We start from the raw sequence: 12381 nt of genomic DNA, 5'->3' as shown, positions 1-12381 counted from the left end.
AAAAAGAAGAATGGTTGAAGATGAGAGTTCTCAGGTTTCAACTAAGCTAAAATTGAAAAGAAGGTTCAAGTTGGTTTATAAAGATGCTGGCAGATCTGTTGCTGGTGCTACCCTAGGAACACCGCCCGCTCAGACTCAAGGACAACAAACTTCACAACAACAACGTCCGTCAACGCAACAGTCACCACCCGTGATTCAACAGGTTTCTCAAGAGACGGTTTCTACTCCAATTCCTAGTGCTCCACCGCGTACAGGGGCAGAAGGAGGTGTTAGCTCATCTACTCTTCAGAATTTGAATGATTTATATGTTCAAGCAATGGCTGACAACTTGAGGTTGAGAAAGGAAATGGATGAGAAGGTTGAGAATTTGAAGGAAGAGAATCGTGTGAAGTCCGAGGACATTACTCGGTTAAGTATGCAAGTTGAATTGCTTCAGAAGAAGGTTGGTGATCAGTCGTTGTTATTGACTGATGCGAAAAGAGAGGCTTCTCAAGCTAGGAAGTTGGCTGAATCTGCTCTAGCAAAGGTTACAGCTTGGGAAGAAAAGTTTGATTTGATTGAATTGCCTGAGGGAGAGACTGATAATTAAATGGTGGAGGCACCTGGTTCCTCCAAAGCTACAGCACTGTCAGTAATTCCTCTTAAAATTGATTATAGTTTTAGTGATTTCTTTTCTAAACAGGATGAGCTCAAGCATTCTGTTGTTTATGATGATTTAGAAGAGGGAGAGATTCCTCACAACTTCACTAGAGCTGAGCTGGACGAAATGGTGCGTCTAGAGCAAGAAGAAGCTAAAGCTGCTGACGCACAGTCCGATGATCCTCCATCAGAGGATGATTCTTTGGGCCTGAGATTTCTGAAGATCTTGATGATCGGGATATTGATGATTTAGTTGAGGATGTTACTCATGAAGATTTTCCTACATATCAAAATGATGAGAATGAGGATCTTCCAGGTTTTGAGGAGTTGTTTAGAACTGATGATGAGATTTTGAATAGAATGTGTAAAGAGAAGGAAAGGACAGAGGTTTTGCCTAAAGGTTTCTTGCCGGTTAAGTATAATGATGAAGTTGTCGAGAAGTTAGAAGCTGATTGGCGTGATATATTGAGAATCAGGAAGTACTGTGAGAAACCGAAGCTTGAGCCAAAGTATTTGAAGATGATTAATTTGAGAAAGAGTGCGAAAGGAAGAATTCTTGCCTGGGTGTACATTGAAGAATTCAACATGTTTGCGATTAAGAGAGAGTTTGGTGTTGATTATATTAAACATGGTCATGAATTCAAATCACTGCCGTATTTTGAGCTAATGCAGATTGCCAGGTTAAGAATTTTATATTGTGGATTTGGTGATCGATCTTCGTTGCTGGTGAAGAAGATTCGAATTGCTTTTAATTTAAAGAATTGGGAAGGTTTTAGACCACAATTTCCTAGGATTAGTTTCAAAGTTAATCCTAGAATTGGTGAATCTCGAAGGATTGTGAAGTATAAGCGAGCAAAGACTATGAAGAAGGTACCTTTAAGGAAGTTGCCGCAGAATTGGAGTCAGAGATTCAGATGGTGGTTTTGTGATGATCGTTCTGAAGAAGCTGTGATTGTTTTGGATAAGCTGAAAGAAGATGATATTGATTGCATTCGTGTGTTGGATCCGATTTGGTTAAGAAACTGTACCGAGGCTGATATTTTCACATTGTATTACAACCGTATGCTCTATCGTCGTGAGAACAGGGTACAGGCTGAAGAGTATGTGAAAGTAGCTAAGCTGTGCTACTTGAACAACATGGTAATCGATCCGTACGAATGAAGTAAATGATGACTGAAGATTTTTGAAATAGAACTAGGTCTTAGGGGGAGTTTGTTGGTGCATAATCCCGAGTTCTATTTTGTAATAAGTTCTATTAGTTTTGAATTTCGTATTTCAGTCATGTATGAACATCGTCATTAATACTTTGTATTTGAATTGCTTAGTATAATATCGTGAACTGGTTAAGAGCAGTTGGTTGGCTGCTCAGACCATCGACCGATGGTAGGGACCATCGGTCGAGGGACTCTCACCATCGGCCGTAGGTCACAGACCACCGGCCGATGGTCACTGAAGATATATATATATATATATACGGGTTTTGTGGTTCATTGCAAGGTTACACACCACAAACCCTTTAGCCGTCGTATCATTCTGTGTTTATCGTCCCAGACCAATTCCCAACCGAATACAAGGCTCTAGGCATCGATTATATCAACTATTTGTTGGTTAGATTGATCCCGATAGTTAATTAAGTATTCGACTCGCCCTAGTTATCGTTTCCGCCGTTAATCTAGGTTAATACGTTTGATCTAAGGTCCCTAGTTCATCTACAGACGCAGTTATCGACATCTTATGTTACAAGTAGGCAATAAGTAACTCATATATGGTTACAGAAGCTTTATCACTGACCTCAATGAAACAATGTAAGATATCATCTTCCCTTTTTAAGTTTTACAGTATAATACACCAAGTTTTCTTTAATATAACAAGTACCGTTTGATAGAAATTATTTGCGCTATTCTGTTTGCAGTTGTTGTGTATTCAAATCTGCCTGGTGATAGGACATAAATAAATTGTAACATATAAAACTGCTTGTCCTTATGAATGACAACTATTCTTGTATTACATTCGGGATTTTGCGAACTACTCCTTGTAATGAGTCGAGCTCTAGTTAGTCAACACGGTCAAATATATTTTTGTCGAGGTACCTTACGAGTAAGTGATATTTTTTTGGGTGTTTATGGTGCATCACGGTTTTAAACCAAACAAATAAAGCTCATGTATCACTATGTATACAAACTCAAACTAAAGCTCGTGTCTCACTCTTCTAAGATCTAAGATTTTAAAGCTCGTGTATCACTATGTTACTTTTTTTCTTCTTTTTTTCTTCTATCAAGTTTCATATGAATATAGATATAGATATAGATAGATGGTAGGATGGATATAGATGACTATATGAGTAACCTAGGAATAATTTACATCAAATAATTACAATGTTTGATTTTATTTAATTAATACTCCATAACAAACTGTAACTTATAAACTAGTTTATTAAAATATACGGAGTAACATATATGTAGCAAGTCATTTCAACTCCATTATACAAATAAATCCTCACTTACCCCATTATACAATCCACTTCCAACTCATCGTCATCTGCTCTCTTTTCTTGCTTCAACTTTTATATTCATCATATACATACGAAATCATATTTCTAAATCACAAGTTTCAATCAAAATTTCATATTCATCTTAATTTCGTTTATATGAACAGGTCAGGTATGCATATAGCCCCATTATACAAATTATATTTCTAAATCACAAGTTTCAATCAAAATTTCAAAACCCTAAATCATCAACACTACCAACAGACTACAAGCCCAAATTGACAATCTATTTTAAAATCCCTAGTTTTCTTCTAGATTGAATTTGAAATTAAGAAATGACGTCAACAGAAAATAACAAAGCTTAGAAATACCATACCATTACATCTTAAACTAAAACGTTTTTTCTCACATCAACTTTAAAACTTCTTGTCACCTTCAAACTTCATTCCATAGATATTAATTGTCTTCTCACACCCAATAAACTAAGAATTAAAACAAAAAACAAAGTTAGAACTAAGAATACAATTAAAACGAAAATATATGTTAAAAACAAGTGTTTCAATTTCAGTTATATATATTTAATTAAACTGAACTAATACTACCTCTAGGCCTGCCTTCCTGATTGCCTTAATGCAGAAGTTGTTACTTGTTGGCACATGTGTGAACACGCGTTGCATGCCCTCGTATTTCACAACGGTTACCCCTGTCTTGCAGAGATTAGTCGCCACCCCGTTACCATTGAAATGCCTATTCGTAACGAGCATGGACAGGTATGCATCATGGAAACCTAACCCGGGTGGGACCCACTCATCACTAGTGTCCTGTGCAAAAAATTCGATTAGTATAGTTCCAAATTCATGTATGCATCCTACTTACTAAATTCTAAAACATCAATTACCTGATTGCTAAAATAGCTGCCATTACCAAAAATCTTCCGAAATGTGTCAACAACACGCAAGTCGACAACAAGTCCTCTCTTGCCCTCTAGTATCACAGGTTTTTGATTCTTTCTAATGTCGCTTTTGGCAACCGCAACCAATAGTGCACTGTGACGTTTGTTGTTGTCTGCTTTTCTTAAATGGACAGCCAACTTTTAAATAAATAAGAAATATAAGAAGTGTTTCATAATTACGATTAATAACAATTGGTTATAATCCTATTGGTTATATGTTTGTTTTCACTTTTGTCAGGAACTAGTTGAATTTTGTGTTGAACTGTTAGAAGAATGACTTTGGAGTGAGATCAGGAAATGTGGTTTTTTATGTGATCAGTTCGGCATCTCTTTTCTTAATTCTTTTGTTCGAAAAATTGGGACAGGAGACTCAACGATGTTTTCGAAACGATAAATGGCTTCCTGGTTCAAATGAATATCTCAAAAATAAGTTCCCCAGACTACATACATGCGTTAGACCCGAACAAGAATTGCAATGTTTCCGAGCGGGTTCAAAACAATGAAGTTGGATTAACGGGTAATTAACAATGTTTTCCTACGATCAGAGGGAGAACACTAGACGAAAAGGAGGAACTTGAGCTGTTATGATAATTTTCCTAGCGCACCCACACCAGCGGAAGCGAGGATATAATTTGTTTGAGACAAACTTGCGAGAAATAATAGAAAGCAAATAAGGTAACTGATAACACGACGATTTAACGTGGTTCGGCAAAACCCTGCCTACGTCCACCCCAAAAGTCTCCTTTATTCTTATAATATAAAAGAACCCGGTACAAGAAAAAGTACACTATGAGTTAAACCCAAACTCAAGCCCCTTAGATTTTAGTATAAAATCTAAGTTTCTCGTACACTATTTTACACTCCTTACAAGAATAAAACTCTCAACCTCACAAATACACACTCTCCGTTGATATTATCGATCAACTGTGTTTTTTCTTTTGTGATCTTATTTTGTGGATGATCTTCACCTTCTCCATAACCATGTATTTATAATGCATCTTACACATGTATTAGGTACATGTGAACACATTGTATGAAAACATACCACAAAACATAGCCATACTATTCTTCTTTCAACTTCACAATTTTCACATGCATTAAATGTTTGTCAAAATGGTAGGCTACCGTCCAACAATCTCCACTTTGACGAACATTTACTCTCTTCATCACCGAAAATACTAACACCAAGTATTTTCACCATTGGCCTCCATTATCCCCGCTGCACACACCTTGAATCACCTCAGTCCTGAACCCTGATTCAAATAAAACGGCCAATAATCGTGTGCAGCTAACCCTGTCAACTTACATAGTTAACTCCTGAGAGGAGTCTCGAATCACCTCTCCCTCGGTAGGATTTCCCTTCTCACCATCGTCTAACTTGATCAAACATGTCGTCACATGTTCCCGATCAATTTTCCGTGTGCACACTTTCCAAACCTTCGAGACACGAGTACATTTGGTACTCGCCACCAGACGATATAAACCCTCATACTTCTCTTCCTTCATCAGGACCTTCCTGCTACGTGTGATTTTCATAACTCCACCTACGGCCGAATAGCCGTATCCTTGAGAATCTAACTGGCTTAAGGAAATTAGATTCTTACACATCTTTGGTGCGTACGCCACACCACCAAAAGTGTAAGCAGCTCCGTGAAACAATTTTATTTTCACAATGCCAACACCCTCAACATCACATGTTGAACCATCACCTAAAGTCAGCACCCCCGCTTTCTTTAATATTAGCTTATCAAAATAAGCTTTCTTGGAACACACATGCATCGTACAACCAGAATCTAAAATCCATTCATCTTGAGCAGAAGTAGAACTTTTGGAGACTGTGAGAACATCTCCCAAATTAACCGATTCATTAACTGCTACCGCAGCCGATGAACCCCCAGATTTATCTTCACCATTCTTCCAGAGTGGACAATCCTTCTTGTAGTGACCCCACTCTTGAAATTTGAAGCACTGGATACCCTTCATGCCGTCTCCTGATCTAGACCTACTCTTATCACTAAATCTCTTCGCGGCAAACCTTCCCCTTCCATGACCAACCATAGCAAACTCATGCTCAAAACGGTCATCGGATCTTCGTCTCTTATCCTGAGATAAGAGTGCCGGTACTACCTCCTCCATCTTTACAGTAGCCTTTCCGTAAAGAACAGTAGTAACCAAAGTATCATACGAACTGGGAAGAGAGGTAAGAAGAATAAGGCCTTATCTTCTTCCTCAATATTAACCTCAACTTTTGCAAGTTGATCCACCAGACCATTAAACACGTTCATGTGTTCAATGATATTCCCGCCTTCCTCCATCTTCAACCGATAAAGATCACGCTTCAAGTTCAGCTTTGTGGTCATATTCTTCCTGAGATATAACTTCTCGAGGGCCACCCACAACCCCGTCACGGTTGTCTCACCACTGACATTATTAATGATCTTATCACTGATGGATAGGCGAATGGTACTGACACATCTTTCCTCGATGTCATTCCAATCGTCATCCGTCATCTTTTCTGGCTTGCCGTCCTTTTTACCCTTCAACGACTTTGCCAAGCCCTGCTGAACCAGGACATCCTTCACCCTTGCTTGCCACAAGGTGAAATTCCTGGTTCCATCAAATGGCTCCACCTTAAACTGCATACCGCTATTTCTCGCCATCTCAAACCAAAAAATATCCGATAAACCTGGATATGCTCTGATACCACTTGTTATGACAATTTTCCTAGCGCATCCACACCAGCGGAAGCGAGGATATAATTTGTTTGAGACAAACTTGCGAGAAATAATAGAAAGCAAATAAGGTAACTGATAACACGACGATTTAACGTGGTTCGGCAAAACCCTGCCTACGTCCACCCCAAAAGTCTCCTTTATTCTTATAATATAAAAAGAACCCGGTACAAGAAAAAGTACACTATGAGTTAAACCCAAACTCAAGCCCCTTAGATTTTAGTATAAAATCTAAGTTTCTCGTACACTATTTTACACTCCTTACAAGAATAAAACTCTCAACCTCACAAATACACACTCTCCGTTGATATTATCGATCAACTGTGTTTTTTCTTTTGTGATCTTATTTTGTGGATGATCTTCACTTTCTCCATAACCATGTATTTATAATGCATCTTACACATGTATTAGGTACATGTGAACACATTGTATGAAAACATACCACAAAACATAGCCATACTATTCTTCTTTCAACTTCACAATTTTCACATGCATTAAATGTTTGTCAAAATGGTAGGCTACCGTCCAACAATCTCCACTTTGACGAACATTTACTCTCTTCATCACCAAAAATACTAACACCAAGTATTTTCACCATTGGCCTCCATTATCCCCGCTGCACACACCTTGAATCACCTCAGTCCTGAACCCTGATTCAAATAAAACGGCCAATAATCGTGTGCAGCTAACCCTGTCAACTTACATAGTTAACTCCGGAGAGGAGTCTCGAATCACCTCTCCCTCGGTAGGATTTCCCTTCTCACCATCGTCTAACTTGATCAAACATGTCGTCACATGTTCCCGATCAATTTTCCGTGTGCACACTTTCCAAACCTTCGAGACACGAGTACATTTGGTACTCGCCACCAGACGATATAAAACCTCATACTTCTCTTCCTTCATCAGGACCTTCCTGCCACGTGTGATTTTCATAACTCCACCTACGGCCGAATAGCCGTATCCTTGAGAATCTAACTGGCTTAAGGAAATTAGATTCTTACACATCTTTGGTGCGTACGCCACACCACCAAAAGTGTAAGCAGCTCCGTGAAACAATTTTATTTTCACAATGCCAACACCCTCAACATCACATGTTGAACCATCACCTAAAGTCAGCACCCCCGCTTTCTTTAATATTAGCTTATCAAAATAAGCTTTCTTGGAACACACATGCATCGTACAACCAGAATCTAAAATCCATTCATCTTGAGCAGAAGTAGAACTTTTGGAGACTGTGAGAACATCTCCCAAATTAACCGATTCATTAACTGCTACCGCAGCCGATGAACCCCCAGATTTATCTTCACCATTCTTCCAGAGTGGACAATCCTTCTTGTAGTGACCCCACTCTTGAAATTTGAAGCACTGGATACCCTTCATGCCGTCTCCTGATCTAGACCTACTCTTATCACTAAATCTCTTCGCGGCAAACCTTCCCCTTCCATGACCAACCATAGCAAACTCATGCTCAAAACGGTCATCGGATCTTCGTCTCTTATCCTGAGATAAGAGTGCCGGTACTACCTCCTCCATCTTTACAGTAGCCTTTCCGTAAAGAACAGTAGTAACCAAAGTATCATACGAACTGGGAAGAGAGGTAAGAAGAATAAGGCCTTATCTTCTTCCTCAATATTAACCTCAACTTTTGCAAGTTGATCCACCAGACCATTAAACACGTTCATGTGTTCAATGATATTCCCGCCTTCCTCCATCTTCAACCGATAAAGATCACGCTTCAAGTTCAGCTTTGTGGTCATATTCTTCCTGAGATATAACTTCTCGAGGGCCACCCACAACCCCGTCGCGGTTGTCTCACCACTGACATTATTAATGATCTTATCACTGATGGATAGGCGAATGGTACTGACACATCTTTCCTCGATGTCATTCCAATCGTCATCCGTCATCTTTTCTGGCTTGCCGTCCTTTTTACCCTTCAATGACTTTGCCAAGCCCTGCTGAACCAGGACATCCTTCACCCTTGCTTGCCACAAGGTGAAATTCCTGGTTCCATCAAATGGCTCCACCTTAAACTGCATACCGCTATTTCCCGCCATCTCAAACCAAAAAATATCCGATAAACCTGGATACGCTCTGATACCACTTGTTATGACAATTTTCCTAGCGCACCCACACCAGCGGAAGCGAGGATATAATTTGTTTGAGACAAACTTGCGAGAAATAATAGAAAGCAAATAAGGTAACTGATAACACGACGATTTAACGTGGTTCGGCAAAACCCTGCATACGTCCACCCCAAAAGTCTCCTTTATTCTTATAATATAAAAGAACCCGGTACAAGAAAAAGTACACTATGAGTTAAACCCAAACTCAAGCCCCTTAGATTGTAGTATAAAATCTAAGTTTCTCGTACACTCTTTTACACTCCTTACAAGAATAAAACTCTCAACCTCACAAATACACACTCTCCGTTGATATTATCGATCAACTGTGTTTTTTCTTTTGTGATCTTATTTTGTGGATGATCTTCACCTTCTCCATAGCCATGTATTTATAATGCATCTTACACATGTATTAGGTACATGTGAACACAATGTATGAAAACATACCACAAAACATAGCCATACTATTCTTCTTTCAACTTCACAATTTTCACATGCATTAAATGTTTGTCAAAATGGTAGGCTACCGTCCAACAAGAGCAAATGTTGACACAAGCACAACCGTTATCCACAAAACCGGATGATTGGAGTTGGTCGTCGAACTCAAATGGTAAGTCACTGTTAAAAGGCTTGCTAACACCTCCACTGTTAAGTGGATTTCATGGATACCAAAACAGATAAATTTGTTTATATGGAGGTTGAGTTTAGATAGATTACCAACGCACGAATCTTTCCAAAAGAGGAATAAACTTGGACTCGCTTAACTGCCCATTGTGTCAATCAAATCTGGAGGATGTGGACCACCTGTTTACAAAGTGTAGATACACTATCCCCTCCTTTATGGAGAGAAACTTTAACAGTTGTTGGAAGGATTTGAATAACACACCCAATGGAGTATCCAATCCTATTAGCTCGACTTACTGGAATTCGGGTTCTAAGACGGTAAATCTTTTATGTCTAGCAACACAACAACAACAACAAACCCCAATACCACCTAGGTGGTGTATGGGGGAGGTGAGATGTAGACAATCCTTCCCCTATCCGAGAAATAAAGTGTAATATGTAATATGTCGAGCAACACGTTACATATTATTATGGCTTATTTGGAAATGGAGGAATAAAGTGGAGGGGTTCATGCTATAGTCAAGAAAAAAGGAGGGCGATTTTAAATGAGGACATAACGACAAGTCTTCGAGTATTATCACATACATCTATGGATCTCAAACAGATGTTCCAAGATTAGTGGAACATCTTGGATGCTGGTTGTCTTAATGTCAAATCTTAGTTTTGGTAGGTTTTGTTTTACAAACTTAAGACTGAGTCTGAAAATGTTTTAAAGGAATGAAAATTGATTTCTTTTTTTGAAAAGCTATGAATTTATAAAAACAACACCAAGCCACAAAGAGAAATACACCTCAACTCCCATTGATACATATATGAACAAAGAGAAATACAAAAGCAAGGACTTGAAAATTGATTTCTGTCTTATTTTGTTTAGTCATAGATTCAAACTCTGTAGATTAGATTGGTGTTGGTCTCTTAGTGCTAAAGGTGTATTTTCGGTCAAAAATTTATCAGCTTTACGTGATCAGAATTATACCAGTCCTACTCCAGGTTCAGTTTATATATACTTGTTGGTTACCTTGTTTGCTCATTAAAGTCAATTTCTTTATTTGGAGATTAAGTATGAACAGAATTCCTACTCACTCGAATTTGTTACAGAAAGGGTTCTTATGTGGCGCCTATTTGGAGGAATTGTGAAGGTTAATTGGTGGAATGTTACTATACCATCAACTGTTAAATTTATAAGAAATTAAGATAAGATTAATATTTTATATAATACAGTTTACTCCGTACATGGCAATCTTAAATAAATATAGAAGTCTAAAAAATTAAAATATAAAAGATTACTTTCTTTTATAAGGTATATAATAATATAGGGTTAGGGTTAGGGTTTATTTTTCAATTGCACAACTCTTTTTATGTTCATCTGTTTGGGTTTGAAAAATGGCTACTTGATAAGTGTTTCTTTTTAAGAAATTATCATTTTTTTCTATTCTATGTGTGATGTGCAAATGAAATTTGATTGTGCTTCAGGTGATTAAGAGTTAGAGATCATGGAGTACACAATCAAGGATGATTATTAGTTGAATCTTTTGGTCAAAAGGCTATTAACAGGATTGGGATGGCCTATAAGTTTGATTTGGTTTATGTTGCTGATCTAGGATTGGGATGGCCTATAAGTTTGATTTGGTTTATGTTGCTGATCAGGAAATTCAGGATTCGGTGGTATTTTGGTGCAAATTTTGACTTTTGGTAAACTATGTAGGTTTATTTTGGTGGAAAAAGGATTTGAATTTGATTAATGTTAGAAATTAAATGGATTAAGTGATATATGGATGCTATTTTGAGTTTTAGATGTTTGGTGATGGCATTAGTCTTTGATTTGCTAAAGATGGTTATTGGTATTTTGAGCTGTTTGACTTTTAAAAGTCAATCTGTTTTTTGGTGCAGTATGAATCATGTGATCGTATGTGAGGATGGGTGTGATGATATTTCATGGATCAAGTATAATATAGAAAGCGTTTTGAGTTCCAGTCATATGGTGATATTCTCTATTTTTGATTTGATAAAGAGAATTTGTGGTTTTTTGAACAGGTTGACTCTTAGAAGTCAAACTGCATTTTGGTACACGGATATTCTTATGGTTTTTTTTTAGATGTGTGAATGGGGTATAAAGGGTTGTTTTAATAGTGGTATAAATGCAAGGAATCGAGTGGTTGATGATATGGGTATCTGGCTTATGGTATTGGGCCTAATGGGCCTGTTTGAGCCTAACAAGAAGTGAAAGATGGGCTTGGAAAAAATAGACACTATGGAATTTTTTGGTGTATTTTGATAAATGTAATTGCAATTATTGTTTATATCATTGTATATGTTTAGAGCTAATCTTTTTTGAAAGTTTTGATGTACACAAAAATATCTCCTCGGATATACCGGATGTAATTGTACAATCTTAGTTTTGATATATGATTATTTTTCTGGGGGCTTGTCCCCTTTTTATCAAAAAAAAAAAAAACAATCAAGGATAATTAGGAAGGTACTCACAATCAAATAGAAACATATAGAAACATGCATGTTGTTAAGGGGTTCAGGGTTTGATATGCATCAAGTAGTTGGCTAGTATATAATTGTATATGCAGTATCAATTTTGTCACATATTGAACCTGGATTTGTAAGTTGAGGCGATGCTTAATTTTTGAAGGGCTAAGACATGGAATTTGTTTAATAATTATATAAAAAATAAGATAAGATGAATAATAATAATAATTAATCCTCTATATTACTAATCCGGTAGTGTAAGTACGTGTGTCACACTCACATTCATCCTCACCAAATAATTTTTTCTCAAAATTTTGAATTAAAAAAATCATTAATTATGTTGTA

The sequence above is a fragment of the Rutidosis leptorrhynchoides genome, chromosome 2 (assembly GCF_046630445.1).
Source record: "Rutidosis leptorrhynchoides isolate AG116_Rl617_1_P2 chromosome 2, CSIRO_AGI_Rlap_v1, whole genome shotgun sequence".
NCBI lineage: Eukaryota > Viridiplantae > Streptophyta > Magnoliopsida > Asterales > Asteraceae > Rutidosis > Rutidosis leptorrhynchoides.
This window is presented reverse-complemented; position numbering follows the sequence as displayed.